This window comes from Apis florea, unplaced genomic scaffold (genome assembly GCF_048593485.1).
Source record: "Apis florea isolate Af1SG1 unplaced genomic scaffold, ASM4859348v1 contig_3326_pilon, whole genome shotgun sequence".
NCBI classification, from domain to species: domain Eukaryota; kingdom Metazoa; phylum Arthropoda; class Insecta; order Hymenoptera; family Apidae; genus Apis; species Apis florea.
This window is the reverse complement of record NW_028256739.1, coordinates 138,727-159,830: the sequence shown is the minus strand read 5'-3', so window position 1 is coordinate 159,830 and position 21,104 is coordinate 138,727. Positions and strand designations below refer to the sequence as shown.

At 38.4% G+C, this 21,104-nt stretch overlaps 1 protein-coding gene and 1 long non-coding RNA gene across 2 annotated transcripts in view; one reads left to right on the top strand and one right to left on the bottom strand.

Moving 5' to 3' along the window:
* Nucleotides 1–19,377, bottom strand: part of LOC147657043 (uncharacterized) — an 84,006-nt gene extending 64,629 nt beyond the window's left edge. The window contains exons 1-2 of the long non-coding RNA XR_015293204.1: nucleotides 19,230–19,377; nucleotides 13,312–13,543 (exon numbers count right to left, since the gene is read on the bottom strand). This is a non-coding gene — a long non-coding RNA (uncharacterized LOC147657043). The remainder of the gene's footprint in view (nucleotides 1–13,311; nucleotides 13,544–19,229) is intronic.
* The window catches only part of LOC147657042 (MOXD1 homolog 2-like), a 129,260-nt gene continuing 126,671 nt past the window's right edge, over nucleotides 18,516–21,104 (top strand). The window contains exon 1 of the mRNA XM_086911684.1: nucleotides 18,516–19,321. The gene's annotated coding sequence lies outside the window, so the exon portion shown is untranslated. The remainder of the gene's footprint in view (nucleotides 19,322–21,104) is intronic.

Sequence of the window (21,104 nt, the reverse complement as noted above, 5' to 3'; positions counted from 1 at the left end):
CTCACAGAATAAATTGTTATTTTCTGGCGACAGAATAATTTTTAATTGATCATTTCTAGAGAAAATTGGTGGCATTCGGATAGGATATCCGACTCGGGATATCGATGGCCTGTAACAAATTGCGTTCATAAAATTTCGGGATCACGTACACACAGCACGTCCCTCGCATTAATCCCAAGGATAATTCGATTCACCGAGATCGAAACCGGAGTCGTAGACCTAATCCATCTTTATACGAAGATTGTGCCTACCAATGGCGAATCGTTAAGAAATCCCTACCTCCAGCAAGTTGAAAGGATTTCGAAGTTCGTCACGCTGTGCGGTTGTATTTTGGGATGCTGGAAATAATTCATTGCATTTGGGGGTGATCGAAGGAAGGGTCGGGAAAGGAAAGGACTTTTCCACCTTAATATCCTTTGGTAAAAGTTCAAATGGGATCAACCTATTTACAATATCCTTGCCTTTACTAAATTACGAGTGAAAATTCTCATCTTCCCTATCTCGATTACTATTAAAATATCCATTCGACGATTAATTAAAAAAAATCTATATAGATGGTGAACAATGCCAGTGAGTTGTTCTAAATTTTTTTAAAAAGGCTTTTCTTAAAAATGCACAAAATTTAAAGGGACGGTATTAGTGAGAAAATAGGTCAGTATCCATTTAACCGGATCAATTTAAAAAATTTATCGAATAATGAAGTAAAAATATTAACGAATTTTCTTGAATCTTCTTTCTTTTTTCTTTCTTTCTTTTAGAACTTTTGAAAGCCTGAAAAAATTTAAAACGTACGAAAAAAAAAAAAAATGAGTATGACGTTAATACGAGAAAGCGAGTTGTACAATCCCTCAAAATATTTCCTTATTAATCATCAGGGGGAACAGGGACACGATTTCGTTCCATTCTAATATTAACTCACATCCATAAAGAGAATCTTTTTCATTTTTCTTTTCTCGAAACAGTGCATGTTCAAGACCAAAGCTGTTTCGAGCGTTCCACGGCCGGTGGAACGACCATACTTTCCCCCTCCCCCGCGTGGATCCTCGTACATTCCTGCAAGTAGACAGATATTTCACTTCAACTAACATGGCAAGTGTCGCCGGTTGTTCTCCACGGTATGCTGGAGTGTTTGCAGAATTCGTATACGCACGAATATCTCGTACGAAACCGATGTAACATTGAAAAGTTTCGAATGCTCGGTCGAATCTTGCGCGGCCAAGTATTTGACTTACTCTCAACCCAATTCGTTCCGTCAAGAATCGTCACGATTGATGATCTTATCCTTTTATTCTTTTTCTTTCTTTTTTTTTTTTTTTTTTTTTCCTTTAATTGTTTCACCCCCTCGAATTTCGAAGGAAAATCGAGTTGTTGATCTCTAGCCGAGCGTCTATTCTCGATTTCGCGTCGACGTATCGTAGCAGCGTGGAAAGTAGCGCGAAACTTTTAAACTCGACGCTATCGCGCGACGTTTAATTAACGGATTAAATGGTGAATGACGGCGATGAATTAAACAGCGTGGCCGGTATCGCTTTCCGCGTTTCGAATAGGTTTTCAGCGGAGATTAATTTTTCTAAAATGAACTGTACGGATTGCTCGAAACGGCCGATAACAAAAGACAATGACCGATGGCGCGCTGTCAACGTTGAACGGATAAGGAGAAAAGGGAAGAACAATGGAATCCCGATTTTAATTCAATTCAATCATCGATACAGGTGTGTGCGTGTTTATCCACGGATCCGTGAGAGATTTCTGAACGAAAGCTAACGAATAACGTGCCGATACCGGGAAACACTTTGGTATGAAAATATTGTCCGATCGGTCGCCAAATTATTAATTGTATTACAAACATTATTATTATTATTATTTGTATTATTTTAATGAAAATTCGTGTAGAAATTTTCGGGAATATACATTTTTTAAAAAGGATAACGGAGCGATGATGAAAATCTGAATATTCATTTTATTTTAACTCGTCTCGTTATATTTTGCCAAAGAAGGGAAAAGACAAGCATCGAGAAGCATTCGAATTTCATCCCTGCGTATCGTCTCTACAATAAAGAAACGATTGCTCGACATTCATTCGATAACAATCTGTTTATCGTGTTCCACATATACATATACATGTTCAAATGTAAAAACAAATTTATCGTCGCTTTTCAATTGAACTTTTACAACCGATTTGTATTTGCACGATGATGAAAAACAAGGCACAAGAATTCGAGCAATTTATTTAATCCGGGAGATTAAAACGAATGCAACGATTCCTTAGAAGAAAAATATAAAACGACCATGCTATCTTTTTCTTCCACGTTTTTAAACGTCTGGGGATTAAAAACTCGGTGGATTAAAGGAACGAAATTGGGGGGAGGCGTGGTAATTTTTTCGAAAATATTCCACGGCCAATCGGGCGGAAAGAAATTTCGGCGTTAAAACCGCGCGCCCCCCTCTTCTCATTCGCGATTCAATAACAGAAAAGATTGAACGGAAGGTACACACGCGGTATCGGCGTGTACACATCGAATCCAATAAAAACCGATTTGGCCAATTTTTCATCGCGCATAAATGGAATTCCGCCGGCGTTGGACGAAGAGAAACGCGGCAGGCCGATATTCCGTCGATTTGTTCGAGCCAGCCGGGCTCACTAATTAATTGAACGATAAAATTCAATTTCGTCGATACTCGCCATCTCGTAATCGGGGTATAATTATATTATACGCAAGAAATAGGAATAACGACGAGCAGGACAACGTTGAACGTAAACAGGAGTAGAGCTACACAGACTTTTGATATAATTGACAGAGATAGTTTGAAAAAGTTTTCTTATCAAACTACTTTCCGTATTCAAGCAAGAACGTTAATAATAATTTGAATCGTTGAGACCACGGTAAAAGAAATAATTTGTTTAAACGAAATGTACGTTTCATTCCGTTTCGTTCATTAAGCGAACGAAATTACGATTTTATTTCGAAGTACCTGTCAAGAATTTCGTTCGTATGTTTACATTGTACGTTTATGTGACTGCAAATTGCAATATCAAAACGTTACTTTGATACAAAGAATTTTTAATTTTATCGATAGAAAAGAAAACACTTTGAGATGGATCATATCTGATTTCGATTTCTCGTGTTTCTTTCAGGTATAAAAGAGGCGATGCCACGTCATCGTACTTCTCCGGTTAAAAATCGAAACGACGAAATCGGGTTGAACGATCTTCGGCGGATATGGGCAGGGAAAGGGAAGCGATGTAAGGAGACGGCGTGGATCGAAGGGGGTCAGTTTTTCGACAACTGTAGCGTGAAAACGGGCGAAGCCGCGGCGAATCGTCGCCAGTCACGCCCAGATACTATATTCGCTTTTGTATTCAATCCCTGCATTGCCCCTCGGCAATTTCGTTTACGTGGACCAATGGGTCACAATGGGGGTCTCACAAAGGGATGATCGGGTCCCCACTAATAAACCGGGGGTTACAGGGGAAATCGGGCTCGTGTGCCGGATTCTATCGCGAGGATGAGTGGGTCAACCGAGAAATGGCATACGAGCTGGCGACGCGACAAGAAACAAATCGCGTTGCTTTCCAATGAAAAGAAAGGAAGAGAAAAATAAGAAATAACGGAGTCGAAGATATTTTTCGTTCTGTGTGTTACGAAAAAGTGGTGTCGTTTTCTTCGGGTTCGTTGTACGAGAAGTGGTATAAGAATATCGAAATTTTTTTGAAAAGTGCTATCGATAAATCGAATCTACGCACGAGAGAAATTGTTAAAATTGTCTCGCGACTATTGTGCTACATTTATGCAAATGTTATTGCTACGAGATTGGCGTAGTCTGTCTTTTCTTTGCGTGGATTTACATGGAAAGTGAAGTCAGAACTCGGTATCCCGGTTGGCAACGGTTTGAATACCAAGACTTATGTAATGGAGAGCGGTTGGAGGGTGGATTAGGGTCTCTAGGGCGGATCTCTTATATAGTCACCTCCTCGTACTAGGGAGACCTAGTAATTGGCATCGTTTCCCAAAGAATATTCTTTGTAATGGAAACTAGGTTTAATACTTGCAACTTTCGAACTTCTTCTACTTATAATTTTCGAAATTTTAAATTTGGCTGACACATTTTAAGATTGCATATGAAGCATCGCGGAAAAATATAATAGGCGAGCAAATGTTAGGAGTTGGGTGATTTTAACCGCAAGTTCAAGACGAAAGTGTGTGCGTTGGATCCACAAATTGTAATGCAGGGAAGAAAAATAATAACAGGCTGCAATTTTTGGTATTTAATTTTCTTAACTCAACTCTGCTTGCAGGAATAATATTTCCAGCAATGATATTTTGTTTCCAACTTACGCGCAAATATCGTAGTTGGTGGAAATTATCGCATCAAATTAAGCGATTTCAAAATTTCCGTCTTTGCGTTCTCTCTCGCTTCCGCAACTTTTCCTTTCGGCAAAATTAAATCAGGTATGCACATAATTATTTTCGTAATGTGTTCGCGTTAATTTTAACCCTTTTCAGCTAATCCAACGAAATTATTTCAACGAAACTTATAGACTACGTTTCCCTTTCTTTTTCGATTTAATATCCACGCTGTAAAAATAATTACAAATCGCGTATATAAGATATTTGATTACATTGCATAGAGTTATTTGTCGATTCAAAAAATAAGTACGCGTCTTTTAAGTCGTTCGTTGTGGAACGCGTTTATTCGTGGGTAAAGGCAATATGGTTCCTGGCGGAGCAATACAAGGGGCAAGTAGCAAGGGTAAGTAGTATAACGTGTTCGTGTAACACTTGAATAACGACGATTCACGGGTGAAGTTCGCACTATATATATATATATATATACATATATAGTTTTGCCCTCTGCGATTCGTAGCACCGTTTAAGCCATTCCAGTAGTTTTAACACGATGGAAAGACGGAGCTGATTGGTCCTAGGCGGTTCCCCAAGAACCGTTTCGCATTTCTCATTCGAGCCATCCTTGAAACACTTTCGGGGTTCCTCGCCTACTATGAATTTACAATGAGAACACTCCTCTTTGTCGTTAGAAAACTTCGTTTTTAACAGTGGCTCCCGAGGAAAGTTTCGCCATTACAGCCAAGACGTTTTTCATAATGTGGGACAAACAGTTGCGTTACCCGAGCTTTAAAGCTCGGTACAGAACTTTAACACCGCTTTCTTCTCAAGTGCACTGTTATTTAGTCCATTGCCGCCCCATTCAAAATGTATTTCGCTGTGTTTTAAATAAAATTTATAACTCTGGGGGATTTATCGAAATTAAACGAAGTTTAATTTACACAGCACGGATTCTTCCTCGGCTCGAAATCGGTTACAAAACTTGAAAATACAATTTTGCAAAAACTTGTCGTATATATTAACGAAATAAAATTGGGATCTAGGGAAATATGAGCTTGATTTTCTTTCTGTTTTAGAGAAAGAAGAATGCGAAGATATTGTAATTTCAACCTACTTCGCATTTTCGATCTACTCCATGACCTGGATCATAGTCAAGTATCATTCGCATAAGTGCATCCACCTAAAATCCCCTAGCTAAAATTTCCTATCTTTTTCTTTCTTTCTTTCCATTTTTTTTTTTTTTCAAGATATTTCGAAAAGCTTTCCTTTACCTTTACCCTGTTTCGAAGTATTTAAAACTTTCTTTTTCAACCATCCATTTTAAAATATCCGAAGCATTCTTTTATCTTTTCGTTTCAAAGTTAAATACATTTCAAAGACGATATCTTCAAATATATTAAGCAGGAAAATTCTAACCAAAAGAGTGGATACGTGTATGGTCACGTGTATAATTTCATCATTCACAGTATCACAGTCGTAATAATTCAAACGAGACCATTGCAAACGAGGGAAGAAATTATTCTCCTGCATCTGTGAATATATTAAGTCGTTCCTACATTTTTTACCACGGGCAAAATTCGTTCTATTACCTTTTTTTTTTTTTCTTTCCACAGCCTTTCCCTCCATGGTGAACTCTTAGCCAGGCAAGAACAGCCAGGGGTTCTATTTGGGGTTACTTTTCAGCCTGCCATAGAGCAACCCCGTGGCAGGCACCCCTCTCCTCGGCCATTAGATGTTTTTACAATGAATCCCTATTTACCGGGCTGTCAATGCGATATTTATGTTACCCGATATTGCGTCTCCGAGCGAGTAATTGAAATTTTCCTAGCCGAGAGAGCTTCGATTCCTCTCGCTGAGTCAGCCTGAGCATACCGATCAGCGGCTGCGCACACACACGCGCGCGCACGCGTGGAATCATTCTCGTTCGACAAGTGTATCGTCGCGACACGAAACGATCCAGCGATCTCCATGCCGCCCGATTTTCAACCGATAAGATTTCTCCTCTGGCGAAATTCATCCGTGAACATGATCCATGCACGATACGTGTACAAGCATTCTCCTCGGGGAGAAAGAAGAGTCAGAGATTCTTTTTATCCGGAATATCGATGGAGAGCAAAAAGGGTAAGGCTCCGTTATTCCTTGGATTTATCCTCCACTTTTCTTTTTAATCGTTAGGAATTAATCTCTACATTATTGTGATCCCTTTTTAAATCTCTTCTACTTGATGAAGAAGACACGAGATATATTTAAACGGGAATGGAAAAAGAAATATTGATCTTATAAATTTATTGAAAGAAAAAAAATAGGAATGAATAAACGTGGCTCGAGAAAGAATTATAAATGAAACATTGCTGTTGCTATTAATTAAACGTTAACCGCTAGCAAGTCAATAAGCATTATAATTTAAAATTAGCGGATATACGTGAATGCTACGCGATATCATAAAATACTCGGCCACTTGTTTGCGGTTTTTGCCAAGCGAAAATGTGCACACGGCTCATTTGCAATTGCAATATTTATGAATTTTCGCCTGGAAAAATTTTAAACGATTACATTACGCGGAAGTCTTTCGTTAATTAACACGGTGAATCGCTTCGTTTTGTCCCTCGTTCTTTTCTCCGTTCTCCTTTTTTTTTTTTTTTTCTTTTTCATCTCGCTGACGCAAGGATGCATTGTTTCATCGTAAACGAGGCTATTAATTAAGACTGGAAACGATTCTTCTTTTTTTTTTTTTCTTTTATTCTTTCTTTCCTTTCTTTTTCCTTTGACCGAGCTTTTTCCATGACCATGTGCAAGAGTTCTACGTCAGCGAATTACAGCACGAACGTTGTCGTTTATGCACCGAGCATGACCGAGTTCACAGTCCATCCCTGTGAAAAGTAACTGGCTGGCCCGAACAGAGTGAAGAGAGTTTAGAAACTTGCAATTATTCGTCGTATTATTAAAACACGCGCACGTTTCGATACGTAGAAAAATAAGAGGGACGATCGTTTATTATTTGCAAATATTTTTTTTCATATCACACTGCTCGTATATCACAGATTGGACAGAATGACAAGTTGGCAACGGACGTCAATTTTTTCACGATTTATTTATTATTGGAGATTCAGGTCGAGATGAATATTTAGGTGAGTGATCCTACATGTTGGAAATTATTTTTTATATAATCGATCATATTAAAAAATCGAATCGATATTTCGTATCTAGATACGAAATTGTTTGAAAGTATCGTAAGTTCAAATCTTCAATTATCAATATTTGCAATATATCTACATATAAAGGGCTTCAGAAATAGACAGTCAAACTTTGTTATTATCTCTCCGAGAATTCGAAATACGAATACTTTTCAAAATTTAATATTTTTGTCTCGAATATATATATATATATAAATCACTATCAACAATCTTTCGAGTATTATAATATAAAATAAATAAATTCTAAAATTGGACGCAACTTATTTTGCGCGATAAATTAATTGACCGTGAGAGCAAAGTACGATACGACTACCAAAATTTGACTATTTCTAAAGCGCCCTGTATTACACTCCATCCCATCATCATCCAACATATAGTTCATATTCAAACGAAAATTAAACTGCACGAAGATACACTATCGACATTTTATAGGTATACATCGATTCGTGAAAGAATCAAAGGACCCATCAGCTCCGTGTACGAAATGTCCGTAATATTTGCGATACGCCCCCAGCTATTTAATCAAGAATTCACGTTATGCTTGTGTTTCAGTATTCGGTAAAGCATATCGAACAAACACCTAGTTCGGATGGACGGTAGGGCTCGTATCGATTTTCTTTTTCCGTGCGAGACCGGTGACGGGGACAGTTTATAACGGGGAAAATATTTGATAAAAAATCGTTCAGCTTGATTAACATATCGAGTTGTTACGCGTACAACAACTTGCTCGTTAACTTTCACCGGGTATGGCACACACGTTCGTGCGTGTAATTACAGAACGATTGGTCCTCGTGCTCGAAGATACTTTCTATTCTATTTTTAACACTTTTCTGAGAGAACGAGAAAAAAAAATGGAATAAGTATAAATGGAAATAAGTAATCCATACCGAATCGAAGCTTACTGATTTCATTGATGTTGAACAATTTTTTATATACTTTTTCCATTTCGAGTAAAAAGTCGACAAGGGTTGTTTTCGATATGATTTTTCGTTTTTAACTATATATATATATCTCCATTAATTCCTAAATTAATGATCAGAGCATGCTCTTTTCACAAGATCGCTGAAAAGTTAATATTTTCGATTACGCAAAGTATAATCTTTCCTTTTCATTACGATATTCCGATATCGTGTACTTTTTGTCCTTTCCTCCCCCTCAAGTGGTCGCGCGAATTTACGTTTCAACCCGTGATGTCCCGTATAAACGCGTGCAATTTGCTTGCATCGTATCGGGGAAAACGGTGTTTGCGGCCGATGTATCGTAATACGAGCGCATATTGCAGCCGTGACACATTTCACAGATAATACCCAGAAATATTTTTAGCAGAAGAGTAACCATTTTTACATTAATCCTCGTTCAGAGGCTTATAACGTGGGACGGGTAGACGTAGATAACGGAAAATTACTGAATTTATTGACCTAGAATGTGCATGACACTCGTTGCACTCGCCAAGTTGCAATGTAATCTTTTCGTTTGTAAGTAAGCTTGATACGGTAATGCATGGAAGATAACGTGAAACTTCTTTTTCAGGCTTTAATCGGTTTTACGAAACGGATGCGGTGCAAACTGGGGAACAAACGTTTAATATTTGGATGTTCGATATATTTTATGGAAAATTATTTTATCTCCAAAAAGTGAGCAGCAATTCAATATCGATTTTTGACATTGTGCTCAAAATTTTAATATTTCTAATTTTTAATTATACAATTGTTATATAATTCGATTATATTTATATTATTTCATTATATAGTGGTTCAGAAAAGAATTATGCGTTAAAGATAGACGTGAAATAATCGAATAGATGCTTTTGTGATCGAAATGATACATACAAATTGTACACGAAGTTTTTGAAATTATGAAATTCCATCTTCTGGAATCATCTCATCCCAAGATTCCTTATATCTTCCTTATATCGATGGATAAAAAAATATCCAACTTTTCAAAAATATTCCAGTAATTAAAGAATTTTTCCAAGCTTTTTCATTCGAACCGGTTAATAAACCGATTAAAAATTAAAGACGTGTCTTTTCTTCCTAAATCGAAGTCGAGCAACCATCCACGAACGAACAATTATTTAAAATATAATATCAAAATATAATATTCAAGATGGAGGATGGAAAAAAGGATTGTTCAAGAATCGCGTGTAACGCAATCTTGGTGTAAATCGCAGGAGTGTGCCGCGAAATGCGAATAGCTGTTTGACCGTGCAGTTCACGTATGTAGAGCAAGTGGCAGAATTCCAAATCTCGCCACTTGGTGGGATAAACATTTCCGCCAGGACAACCGCTTTCGCGGGGTTATGGACGGCCTCTGTGAGATCGCAAGGCTCGCTATGACGTTTGCGTGAACCTCATTATCGCGGTGAGGATTAGCGAACGTTATTAGCCTACATTTGACGGATGCGAAACCTTCGATTCGGACCATTAAATCGAGAAAATTTAAAAAAGTAAATGGTACTCGTAATAATGGAAGATTTTCGATCTTTCTTCATCTTTTGGTGTTTTTAATTCATTTTAAGTAATTATCAAGATATCGGTGAATAAATAATGAGGTTAAATAAGGTTAATTCGATGTTGAATCGTGAAGATTTTATAATTGTATTACGTATTGATCATTGAAAGGACCGTTTAAAATTTTCAAAGTTTTTCATCTCTTCGGTAAAAGAAAGTTATTAAGGTGAGAATTAAATTTTCATCGTATTTTCTGTAACCAGGTAACCAGAGAGAACAAATTTCATAATTCAAAATTTCGCCTTGTTCATATTTCAAAAAAAAAAAAAAAAAGAAAGAATCGTGCGAAAAAAGAATTTAAAAAGAAAGATCTTTCCAATTATCGAGGAAAATATATATCGAAATTTCGAATCGCAATCACATATCTAACGGCCAATTTCGTTACGTTACGAAAAAAAACCTTGCGATTAAAGAAAAGAAAAATTCTTCCAGGTTCACCTTAATTCGATTACCAAGCAACGAAATTGAAAGATCAACTGTATCACCGCTTTACTGTACTTTACTACCACACGCCACTTCGAGTAAACGAATAAACTTTTACAATTTTTTTATCCCCTCCTTGGGCTGTTACATTCCGCCAACACTTTCGCCAACTTCCCTTCCCGACTTCCCCTCTCGCCACTCTTCCCGATCAAGAAACTTCGTAATAAGGATATACGCAAATATTTTCAAGTTAGAAGTAGTTTCGAGTGTACCACGATCCTCGAGTGTCGGACGTAAGGACACGAGCTAAGGAGAAGGAAACCCCATCCCCCCCATCGAATGCTTCGCGGCACTAATCGCACGAAGTGGTTGTAATCGGCAAAACTTTTTGAACGATACCTCCTCTCCCTTCTCCTTTCCGCGAGACGTGGGAACATCCACCGTTCTCGCAACTAATGGAATTATACGACGATGGAGTGGCTCCCAGACTTAGGGAGGAGGACCAGCCACGTTTGTCAAATCCTATTGGCGAAAGTTTTTGATGGATTCCATGGAAATGTCGATTCCTTGTTGGGAACGGCATCTTGTAATGCATCGATTGCATCGTGTATCCGCAACGATGCGGATAAGCTTCGTCGAAAACTTTTTTGATACTTTTGAAAATTTATTCACGATGGATCGGTTCCTTGGACGGATCTTAAATGGAAGTTTGATTTTCGTTTGAAAGTAAAGAGATGCATCGTAAAAGGGTGAAGTTAATCAGAAGAAGTGAAACAAAATGTACTCTTTTTCTAATTTTATTGCGCTGGATTTTTTGTTTTTTCATTATTATTTATAAACGAGATTTTAATTTATATTCCATGACTGGAATTTTTATTAGAAACTTGGCAGATATTTTTTTTTTCTCTCTGTCTCTCCCAATAATATCTCGATAACCCGGAAATCCTTTTATGAAATTTGTATAAAAATTTGCGCGCAGTGAATGAAATAGAACGTATAGAATATCGTTGCTATATATCCGAATAAATAAATATTAAAAATTCCACTATTGGAATATTTGATAAAAATAATTGGGACAAAAATGTAATTTCGGCCGGCCCTTAGGAGAATCACGTACTAATAAATTGCATCCTATTAAATCCAGTTAATCCGGAAAAATTTAATCAAAATATAGTTTCGAAAAATAGCTATGCATCCTCGTGTGTCATTTTGCTCTCTACGAAAAAATTTTTAAATTTTCCAATGAAATTCCATCGTCCTGGTCCATCGTCCTCGATCATAATTTCGAAACGCAAGTTCGGGCAACCCGTTGAAACGAAAGTTGGCCGACAACTGTGTTTCAATACCATCACACGATGCTTCATTACACGATGCCTCCTCGAAAATTCACACTTCCCTAACGAACATCGATCGCCACTTAAAGAAGGAAATTATCTCGACGAGGCGGCCTCTGCGACCCTCTGCCGTTATACAGCGTTAAAACAACGATAAGGCAGACGTTTCCAAGGAAAAGAAATGGTAGTCCCCGTCCTAATGGCGAGGGTCACGTCGAAGAAGAATGTATTAGAAAGGTGGCCGAGTGGCTACTTTCCACCATCAGTGGATCAGTTTCACTGCGTATACACGGTGTCGAATATATTCGCACACCCTCGTGGAATCGCGAAAAAGTTATGCATGTAACAAATATTCGTGAAATATCGTTCGAGACTTATTTATTAACTTAGAAGAAATCGAAGCTCGGTATCCCCCGATAGCTTATTAACGCAAAGACAAAAGTTAAGGTGGAAAAAGTTTGGCCAAGACTTATTTATCAAGTTACAAGCAATTTAAGTTATAAGCAATTGAACGAAGATAGAGGGAAACGCGTCCGTCTCTATCGTCGATCGCATCGCCGGTCTTATTCCGTCTCCGTCTCGTTTCATCCAGCGCAAACTTCAATTGCTTATAAGACATTTCTATCCTCGTTACACCCGGTCGGATCTCGCTTCATCTGACGCCAACTTCAATTTCTTACAAGACATCTCCATCCTCGTCCATCTCCAGCGCTCTATCTCCATCTAGCCAACGCGAACTTCAATTGGTTATAACTCGATAAATAAAACAAGCCCCGATATTTCGATATATCCAACCAACTTTTACGTTTATCTTAAGTTTCAGGATCGACTCTCCCCAAAGAAGAAGAAAAAAAAAGAAACTTTCCACCAAATATATATCAACACCCTGTATATATACGGTAACCTCCCTGTTCCTCGACCGTTAGGGGTCGGAAACGTTGATGAGAGGACCACGAAGCACCACGGGGTCACAGAGGAAAGAGACGTAACGCAGGCAAGGAGCAAGAGGAGTAGTCATTGCCACCGGTACAGGCGAACGTGTTCATCTTCGTTGAGCTGGTTGCCGTAGTAATTACGCTTTCACGTCGTGCCACCCGAGCCTCTGTGCCACCTCAATGCCGTGGCTGCAGCCAAATAACTACACCGAATCCTTATACTTATTCCCCGCCTGTGTTTTGCATTATAACGGTGGAGAGAACAGTCGCCCAGTTTTCTTCTCTCCGCCGGCATTACGACTGCTAAATGCTCGGGTGAAAAAACTGGCTGGACCCTGTACGAGTTCGAGGAGAGGAAGGAAGGAAGGAAAGGGGGAGGGAGCCATTTTTAAGCTCGGCAGACGTAAAAATAGCTTTTAAAAGTTTCGAAGACGCACTCGTTAGTTTCTACCTGGCGGACAAACCGCGCTCTCTCGATGTTCAACTCGTCACGGAGGAGGGGAAGAAAAAGCCGGAAGGCTGGAAAAAGGGAGAAGCGAGCGTGCCGCAAGAAATTCAAACCGTCTTACCCGCTGTCTCGTTGAAGCATCCGCGGTGAAAACTCCGTAATTGTGTTTCTGTATGGCTGCCATCCTGGTATGAAACGTAACTGGTCGTTAAGGGTGCTTCGTTTTTCGGTGTTTCCATGCCCGCCAACATGATCGATGGCCGAGGTGCTCCTGGGATCCACCGAAATACCGTGTACGCAAGTCCTGGCTGCAGTAATGAATTGATAGAGGGTTTCGTCGCGATGCGTGTGTCCTGTAAAGGGAAGGGGAAGGAAGGTAAAATTTAATATCAGGTATGCGAAATACGCGAGAAAAATGTCGTTTATTTAATTTAATTTCCAGGTTTGACAGGATATATACATTATTTCCTTCGTTGAATAATGCTCGATGTAAGAATCTTGCAAATTTAGATTTTTTTGAAATGATAGAAATGAATTCTAAAAAAATAGAGAGAGAGAGAGAGAGAGAGAGTGTGTATGTGTGTAGCTTTTAATGTGGATCGATTTGTTTCTTATCTTACATATAATTGAATATATTTTAAACTTGACGTATAGCGCGATAGAAAGAACGCTGATTAAGTTATATAATAAAATTCCAAGTCTTTCTACGGAAGAGTCCTTGTATTTTACACGCGAATATATCTCGCCTCGATAAAACCGGATTCCAATGTTACTATATTCAAAAGCTGGCACGCGTGATCCCAATCGATTGATGCACCGATACCTATTTGTGGCTTATGAAAATCCTTAAAGTGTCATAAATCACGAGTTATGGAACAGACGTAAATTACGATTATTGCTTTGGTTTTACGACACTCGACAACGCCTTCGTAATTCTACTGTCACACCGTAAAAGCGAAAGTAGAAGAATTGCAATAAGTAGAAAAGAATTTACGATCATCGACACGTGGGTGAGGTTTCAAGGATTCAAGGTCCGAGGAAGGAAGGAAACAAGGAAGGAAGGAAGGAAGGAAGGAAGGGAGGAAACAGAGGAGCAATTTGGTTCGGTACAGCATAGGCCATTGTGTCAGGCGTCGTAAACAGATAAATTCTATGGAATTACTTTACTGGCAATACGTCATTCGCAATTTATTCGTTAATACAGGACCCGTTGAACGAGCTCATTGCCGTTGAAATGGGATTTCCGAGTTTCCTCGAGGACTTCAAAATATTGTACCTCGTCTAAATTGCTTTTCCTCGGCAATAGGATGATTTAATGCCTGACACTGAACGGTCGTTAGCAAAATAATTTCCTTTCTAATAGAACTATATATAACACGTTTTCCGACCTCGACCGAGATATGACAAATTTTCCAGATACATATATATATATATAGGTAATAAAATAGATATCTTCGCGTAGTGTTCACGATATGAATAATTAATCGGCGTTTTATTATTATTCTTATTTTAATTAGTTGCAAATATCGGCTCCCTGTACCAAACATGCATGATTAATTAGCCGAATCATAATTATATCATACCATTATGACACAGTGAATTTAATTTGTTATGGTCTGATTAAAAATTTAATACAACGTGTTCATTCCGAATGATGACCTCCCTGTCTCCGTATATCACGAATTTCCGGTGCATTAGTGGGTGACACATCAAATGGAATTCACAATTGTGGCGTAATTTCAATTTTTAATTTATAGGTCCCGTATAATAAATTGCGACCAATTATTATCGTCATATTACACGGCGAATTGAACGTTAATTACTTCTCCCCCTTCTCTCCCGTTCTACCTATGTACCAGATAATTGTAATTTGGTTTAACGACAAATTTTCGATATGGCGAAGCGTACACCCTATATTATATCGACTTTCATATCGTAAATTGTTTCGAAGGCTTTGGGAAAGCGTAAGTAGCCCCCACCGAGTCAGACAGGAATTTAATCCTTGGCTACTAAGGATTAAGGGTTCAAGAGCGAATGAACTTTCATTAAAAAATCTAATTTTCGAGAGGGACTACGTTTAACCTAGGGGATAGAATTAAATTTTATGTGCTTCCTTTTCCGCTCACGGAAGCATGAAACTTGGTTCGTTCAAGAGACGCCTGAAGCAAACGACAAATGCTATTTTGTCGGAGAACGTACGAATATTCTGCTAAACAACAGCTAACAATGTCGTTGTTTTTTTTTTTTTTCGTTTTAAATTTCACTCGATATTAATATATTTTTGACAGAAGAATTTTAAAATAATTCGAGAAAGATGTCCCGTAAAATTTATAACCAGCTTTTAAAAATAACTACTAAAATAATAATGACAGATCAAAAATGATGTAATAATAAACAAATAAAATCATCGAAATAGATTGTTTATTAGAAAGTTAAATAAAAATCTCCACGAATCTTGATGAATCTTGACGTAACTCGATATTATAAAATAATAGTAAAGTTACAAACAATAGTTTGAAAGTAGTTTATATAAATGGTAAAAATAAAAACAATAGTTTTCTAGTTTTGAAACAATACCATCGAAAATGTCGCAATGAAATAATAAAATAAAAAATTATAAAAAAGAAAAGCGGCGTGAACAGCCTATTATATCAACGATGCTACTGTCAACGTTTACGCAGAAAACCGTGTTACCTCGCAAGAACGCGTGCAATCATGAGCGCGCGATTCAGATTTATTCTTACAACCTATCTCGTCTCGAAATAAACGGATCTGCATACATATCCAGCCAGTTAATTGCCTGGCTCGTGTGATGCGGGTATCACACGGTGAAGATTAGCGAAACCTCACGGAGCATGAGAGCTAAACCAACCCGATGCGCGCATTAAGTTTATGCGTTTGCCGTGTGCTACATTTGAAACGGGGGAAGGATCACTGAAAACGGTGACGGTTACACCAGCCCCTGTTAAATTGCTGGCTACACATTTTCTGATGCGAATCTAATACAGGGTTGGGGCCCGACAAAAGAACTTGTTACGTTTCGCGATATTCAAATTTGAACGAGACACGGATTAAGGTGGAATTGCGCTTCGCGGGGAGGATAAAAGCTCATTTGCGCTGTGGAAATAGCAAGTTCCACGGCGAAGTGGCTCCCAGGGATGTAATTATATTCGTCCTCGGCTGTATTAAAAGAATATATCCTGTTGAAAAGCGTAAAGTTAGCCGTGCACGAAATAATTGAGCTCATTGCCGGTTGACAATGAATATCTCATTGAATTACTCGACGCCCATTCTTATTTTCGAATCGAGGATATCAAACGTTTCGTTCCATTTTTTTCTTTTCTCTTATTAGAAAAAAAAAAAAAAAAAAGAAAAAAAGAAAAGAAGAAAGAAAATTGGAAAATAATTATTTGATCTTGCGTTGATATTTCGTGATAAATATGGAAAAATTTTTTTTAAGAGAGAAATTCTTTTGAGAAATATCGTAATTTTTCTTTTCCTCTTTTTTTTTTTTTTTTTTTTTTTTTTTTAGCAAAGAATTGTCTGTAATACATATCGAAATTTCTTTAAGAAAGAAATACAGAAACATCGTTATCGTTTGCAGTTCCATGCGTTGTTTTCTAAACATACATAAGCGTATTGGAAATATTGTTGAAGCTTGAATGCCCATTGTATCCATTGTATTTACGGAGAGGCAGATTTTATTTAACTTCGAAAAGAATTCGCAAAACATTTTTATCGAATTCGTATGTTCTGATTCATCGTTGAAATTTAATATTCCGGACGGGATGGTGAAAATACCATCGTTTTTTGTGCTCCATCCTTAAATACACGTGTTGTCGAAACATTTTTACAGGATAACTTCCTTTTTTTTTTTTTTTCTCGTGTAACTTTTCGCTTTCAACCAACGAGAACACTGTTTTATCTTTGATCATCACGATGCTCGGTGAGACGAGAAGTTATTTTATATTACGCGTCGATGAGATTTAAGGAGACGTGTAACATTTGACGAATATTATAAATGTCGCGAGTGAAAATGTTTCGCTGGTTGCTATGTCTAAAAAAAAAAAAAAAAAAAAAAGAAAGAGGAAAAAAAAATAGGAGAAAAAAGATAACGAATGTTAAGGTAATGTATAACGAATTAAGCGAACTTTATTTCCACCGTCGAATTTAATCGTATCGCAATTTAACACAGACTTAAAACGGGCAGCGGCACAAATTGAAACACAGTTTTGTCAAACGTTAATTACTTTTCAAACGCGGCCATGCACCACTCGTACGAGCACTACTGTTTCGAGGTAAAAAGTGTCTTCGTGATTCGCGAAATTTCCCGTTATTTTTAATCGGCGCTCCGTGATTTCCTGCCCGACCCTATTTCACCTATTTCATTACCGAGTTTTAAACGGAACGAAACGATTTCGAGGAAGGGAGCCACCCGACCATACCCGAGTCCTATGAACATCCTATATGCGAGCCATCGATCCCGAAAACACAAAGAAGTCAAAACACTCTCCGGGCTGCCTGCACTTGTCTGCTGGAAATCCATCCTTCGCGAGCTATGATAAAAAGATCCATACTCCTGCTCCACCATACTTCCTTTTTCTCTCACCCTCCGCTTCCTGCTCCACCACCTACCACCTCTTCACCTATTATTCTTTTTCAGATCTTAGAAGAATGGAAGGACTGGAAAGTGGCGGGCGTGTGCCACGGGGATTGGCCGCTCGTTGGAAAAGCGGACCGAGTTCGAGTCGAGTCGCGTGTACATGCGCGGCGGGTTGTAGCAGCGCCGAAATATTTCTGAAAGAGCGGCGACTGACGGGAACGAGATCCGGAAAGTCCTTGGAAAAGAGTGGAGCTAAGACGCGGTGTCGGGAAAAAGTGAGAAACGCGGGACGGGAAAGAAAGATGCAGCGTGGGAGGAGGGGAAGGACGAAAGAGAGGGAGAGAGAGAGACAGAGAGATGGAGCGCAAGAGCGAGAGAACGGGAGAAAGATGAAGAAAGAAGTATTGAGGAAGAGGTACGAGGGTATATACCGAAGAAACGGGTGGTCGTTCGGTCGTACGTGAAGGGTCGGCGTTAGGCAGTTGGAACGTGGAATAGTGAGGAAAAGGACGGATGGAGGGAGAGAGAAAAAGAAATGAAGCGTGGTAGGGTGAGAGTAAGGGCAAAAGGACGACGAGGGGGTATGAGAGTGAAAGAGGTGCGAGGGAGGTGTAGAGAGAGAGAGAGAGAGAGAGAGAGAGAGAAAGCTGGACAAGGGGTTGGTGTGCCTAGGGTCGCGCGAGAAGAGTGGCGAGGAGTGGGGAGATTCCCTAGCAGAAACCAGTCGGGTCCCGGCCTCAGGTCGCGACGGGTGTTTAGTTTACAGGCGAGCGCCGTACCGTACGGTCGACTCGCGCGCCGTTTCGTATTGTATGTCGTACGTTAGTTATCGGACGGTGGTTCGAAAATTTTCGACTCGATTTTCGTACAATTTGACACGGGGGGCAACGTGTTCCCCATCAGCGTGTTAATTTGGAAGAGAGAAGAGTGATTTTTTACTTGGTGAACGAAATTCTCGAAAGCATGCGAACATATCGTTCGGACTGCAGTGAAGTTAATCGCGTGTGACGAAATTGTACAACGTGAGTCATAAGTGTAACTGATCCCCACCGATAAACTAATATAACCGTGACAGCGTATACAAAACTGTCGTGTCGTGGACGTATTTACGAGACGGAAGCATCGGTTACACGAATACGAACGTAGATAATAAACAAACAAAAAACGAAGGCTTTCTTGGAACAGTGATAGAAAAATTTCCCCTGCGGGCAATTTAGTGTAAACTTTAAAACTGAACGTTCGTCGTGCTCTTACCGTTATTGTGCGCAGTTTGTCGTTGATTCAGTCGGGTAAACGGTGAGATTCGGACCACGCTCAAACGGTTTTTCGTTCGTGATTTAGTGAGAGTGAGAGTGACAGAAGTGTGTAAACAAGGCGAAAAGTGAAAAAGAAGAGAAGAATTTTCTTTTTATCCTTTTTTTTACCGGTCAAGATACCTTGCTAAGATTCTTCCTGCCACTTGTACTTCTCTCGAGGAGCTCGACTATTAAAACTGGCAGCAACTTCAGAGTACTTCGTTCACCGAGTGGTAAGTTTTATCCATTTCTTTTTTCGATTCTTTCTTCGCTTCCATCTTTGCTTCGTTTTTTGTGTGGTCGTCAACTGGGCACACTTGCGCCTAACTTTACTCCGTCCCGCGGCCGATAAGATCGCTACACTGTAGAAATAGTTCGAGAGATCTTTGCAGAAAAATCTCTTTGACAACATCGATGTCGATCGGTCGTCCACTTACGTCTCGAATGCAATGCTTTATACTGTTTGCTTCGGAATAGAAAACCCTTTAGAGATAGTCAATCGTATCTTCTCGCGTTCCCTTTTATCTATGCTCTTTGCTTGATCGTCTGAAGCTTTGACCATAGATGTTATCACGCATCGAGTGAGCGACATTTACGCGCCAAAAAAAGTCGTAAAAGAGGAAAAGATGGCTACCCTATGTAGATTATCGAGAAAGTCGCTTTATCTCGATACGTACGTAAAAGATTGGAATCGATCGAGTGACGATTTGCGATCAAATCATTACATTAAAGTTACGATTACGTAGAAAAGAAGTTAATATTATATTTCTTTTTAAATAATAAATATCTTTTTCAAGATATTTTATTATTAGTAAAAAGACAAACGTAAAAATTTGATAAAATAATATAATTATTCTAATATGTTTCGTTCGTTTTCGAATCGTCATCGGTTATGATAAAAATATGAACGAAGATACGAATATTTAATTCGTTTCGTTCGATCGTAGAGCCACGAAATCAAAAAAGATCGATCTCATTCACATTCGTCAACTTGTCAATCTGTTTTATCGGCTTACACGTTCAATATTTATGTCCGCCAACATTCTTCTACGTCTCCTCCGTGTATTTCTTTTCGCGAACATACGTTGTTTTCGTCTTTTTAAAAGATCAATATTGCATAATTGGAAAATATGTTATAAAAATCAATTCGATCGTGGTTGGTAAATTGAAACGGAGAGAGAAAAAAAAGGAGACGGAAGGATGAAATCTACATTAACTCAAGAATATGTATTTACTACATTTTTTTAAATAAAATAATTGAAAACACATTTATATGTTAATCTTCTGTAATGGTCGTGTTACTTTGAAATCACGTATTCATATATATTTCATTTTTAATTCTAATCCATAATTTCTCATTGCAAAATTTATTACATCAAAAATTTCAAGACATTATTTTTTTTCAAAAATAAAACTTATAGAAGGTTATATATTAAAAATTCATTAATTATATACAATTTCAAGTTGCTGTAGTTTTTTTTTATCTATAAATAAATGATTTGTATTACTTTAACTCTCAAATAAATTGATATTTCACGTTTAATTTCTAAATTTCGCGTATCGGGTTTTCGTTTCGAAAAGATTTCTCGCAATTCTAAGAGTTTGATTGTTAGAATGCTTTCTCAAAATTTACTATTCACGAATTCGAACGCTTAACTTGCGTGTATATAGAGTTTTCGATTGCGTACGCAATATAGAACCCGTTCGACGTTCCGGCAATATTCTCCCGTTTTTTGCAATTCGAATTTCCACAATCAAGCTCTTCTAAGCAACAACTGCGCCCGCGAATGTTTATCTTGATACCGTGGAAAATACTCCGTTTCGCTTTGTGTGAACCGCGTGACCAGAACGAAATTTCGTAACAGTCGAGAAAACTTTTAAAAACTGTGATTCCGAATTCCGGGACCTCGATTCATCTCGTGGCGTATTTCGAATCCGTATTTCGAACAACGTGTGTAGATAAATTTGCGAACTTTTAAATTTTCATTGTAGCTTCGCGAATCCTTCGAAACTCTT